We start from the raw sequence: 3,096 nt of genomic DNA, 5'->3' as shown, positions 1-3,096 counted from the left end.
CATCAATTTCAAGAACTCCCTTCCTCTGAGGCGTCCCATTACTCACAGAATTTCTCCTAGAAGTGTACATGAATTGGTTATTTGCAACCATGTCAATGAGTTCTTGAGCTTCTGCAGGCATTTTCTTTAGGTGAATGGATCCACCTGCAGAATGGTCCAGTGACATCTTAGAAAGCTCAGATAGACCATCATAGAATATATCTAAAATGGTCCACTCTGAAAGCATCCCAAAAGGACACTTTTTGGTCAACTGCTTGTATCTTTCCCAAGCTTCATAGAGGGATTCACCATCTTTTTGCTTGAAGGTCTGAACATCCATTCTAAGCTTGCTTAGCTTTTGAGGAGGAAAGAACTTGGCCAAGAAGGCCGTGACCAGCTTATCCCAAGAGCCCATGCTATCTTTAGGTTGTGAGTCCAACCATGTTCTAGCTCTGTCTATTACAGCAAAAGGGAAAAGCATGAGCCTGTAGACTTCAGGATCTACTCCATTAGTCTTAACAGTATCACAGATCTGCAAAAACTTAGTTAAAAACTGATAGGGATCTTCTGATGGAAGTCCATGAAACTTGTAGTTCTGTTGCATTAGAGCAACTAGTTGAGGCTTCAGCTCAAAATTGTTTGCTCCAATGGCAGGGATTGAGATGCTTCTTCTATAAAAATTGGAAGTAGGTATAGTATAATCACCAAGCATCCTCCTTGCGCCTCCACCATTGTTATTGGGTTCGGCCATGTCTTCTTGTTAAGATCAAGACACATACAAGACTCAAGAACACCTTGAATACTAACAAGAACACCAAGAACAAAATTTAAAGACTCAAAGAATACAAGAACATAATAAGAACACTAAACTTAAAATTTTTAGAAAACTAAAACAAAATTTTCGAAAAACACAATAAAATAAACAAGACACTAAACTTAAAAATTGAAACAAGATTTAAACAAAGAAAATATTTTTTTGAAAATTTTTAGAAAATAGGACTCAAAGAAATGCAAGACTCAACAAAAACATCAACAACACTGTGACTCAAACAAAAAGCTGAGGATGCCAAAAATAAACTATATGAAAAAAGGTTTTGAAAAGGGTTTTAAAATTTTTGTAATTGAAAAATAGAAAACAAGAACATGCAACACTCAATACCAAGAACAAAAAACAGAATAAGAAAATAAAAATATTTTCGAAAAGATTTTTGAATTTTTCGAAAAATTTAGAGAAGAAGAAAATAAAAATAAAGGACTTTAATCAAAGTTATACTCTTGCAAAAATCAAAGACTCAACAAAAACATAAATTGAACAAAGAAAAGAAAAATGTTTTTGAAAAGTTTTTAATGATTTTAAAAAATTGAGAAGAAGAAAATAAAAATAAAGGACTCAATTAAAATAATGTAAAAATAAAGGAGCAAAACAATCTGGCAGTTTGTCCAAACTCAACAATCCCTGGCAACGGCACCAAAAACTTGGTGCATGTGTATAAGAAACTCACACTATTTCGTACAGCAGCAGTACTAGCAAGTGCACTGGGTCATCCAACTAATACCTGAGCGAGTCAAGGTCGATCCCATGAGGATTGTGGCTTGAAGTAAGCTATGGTTGTCTTCCAGGTCTTAGTTAGGAGGAATCAGAAGAAGTTAAGTAATAGGAATTATATGCTGGGAATAAGTTGAGAGTTGGAGTTGCTTTGTCTTTCTAAAATAACTCTGGTACTACTGTCTTCTCTGGTTGTGAATGATCTTCTTCTATGGCAGGCTGTAAGTGATCAAAGCCATTGCTCGTGGTCATTGATCTCCTCTGCTACAGACTGAATGCCATTGGCCGTGGTCATTCAATCTGACGAAGGGTGAAGCTCTTAGCAAGTCATTCTTCTGGCGATCCTACTCAAAACGCCACAGACAAGGTCAAATCTTCCGGATTAGAGAACGCTGCTTCTTTGGATTCTAGCATATACCACAGAGATCATAATCTCCCCAAAAATAAGATGAACTGATGTCTCGAGAAGCCCCTAATGAAGTCGTGGATTAACTGAAGTATATATATAGCTGTTGGCTCGTACTTTTCTTCCAGGTACTCACACAAACCCAAGTAGACGCGGGTATTTGTCAGGCACGTTCATCTTAATGTGATGAACAAAGCTAATTGATTATATCATCCTATTCACCAAGATGAAGATTGGGATATACATCTTAGAGATAGATCAAACACGAATCGAAGAAAAAACAGTAATACTTTTATTAATTCATTGGACTCAGCAGGGCTCCTCCCCTCACTCATACTGAAAGTAGAAACAATGGAAAAACAAAAATATGGCAGACCTCCCTCCGTGAGAGGTGTAAAAGGTTTTAAAAATCTCCTGAATTACATAAATAAAATCCTTTAAATTCAAACAGATGACTAGTAAGGGTAAAAAAGCCTATTTAGTGCTAAAATCCATTTCTGGAGCCCACTTGGTGAGTGTTTGGGCTGAGCTCTGATGAGATCCACGTGCTGTGAGGCTCCTTGGGCACGGAACGCTAGCTAGGAGGTTTTCTCTGGGCCATTGGATGCTGTGCTCTGCTCTTTGGGCGTTGGACGCCTGGAAGGGGGCAGGAAGCTGGCGTTGGATGCTAGTTTTGGGCCTTCTAATCCGAAGCAAAGTATAGACTATTATATATTAGATCCAGAAAAGCTCTTTCAAACGTAGGCAGGTCTGATCTAGACAGCATCTGTAGTGCTTTCTCTGTCTCTGAATCAGACTTTTGCTCTAGCTCTTTAATTTCAGCCAAAAATTACCTGAAATTCCCCAAAAGCACAAAAACTCATAGTAGAATCCAAAAATGTGAATTATAAAAACTCAATAAAAACTAAATAAAAACTACTAAAAACTGTATGAAAGTGATGTCAAAAAGTGTAAAAAATATCTGCTCATCATCTAGATAAAAGCTTTCTCATCAAAGTGCTTATTTGATATATATATATATATATATATATATATATATATATATATATATATATATATATATAGAGAGAGAGAGAGAGAGAGAGAGAGAGAGAGAAAATACTTTTCTAATATCAAAACTTATTAATTAGTTTGGAAATATAGTATAGATAAACAAACACAAACA

The 3,096-nt window shown here is 36.0% G+C and overlaps 1 non-coding gene across 1 annotated transcript; it reads left to right on the top strand.

Moving 5' to 3' along the window:
- The first annotated feature begins 224 nt into the window (after positions 1–224).
- Positions 225–328, top strand: LOC112699918 (small nucleolar RNA R71). Its single transcript, XR_003152849.1, has one exon. It is a non-coding gene; the product is annotated as a small nucleolar RNA R71 (small nucleolar RNA).
- Positions 329–3,096: the final 2,768 nt, after the last annotated feature.

The sequence above is a fragment of the Arachis hypogaea genome, chromosome 6, assembly GCF_003086295.3.
Source record: "Arachis hypogaea cultivar Tifrunner chromosome 6, arahy.Tifrunner.gnm2.J5K5, whole genome shotgun sequence".
Taxonomy (NCBI): domain Eukaryota; kingdom Viridiplantae; phylum Streptophyta; class Magnoliopsida; order Fabales; family Fabaceae; genus Arachis; species Arachis hypogaea.
Note: the sequence above shows the minus strand (reverse complement) of the source record. Positions and strands in the feature narration are given on the sequence as shown.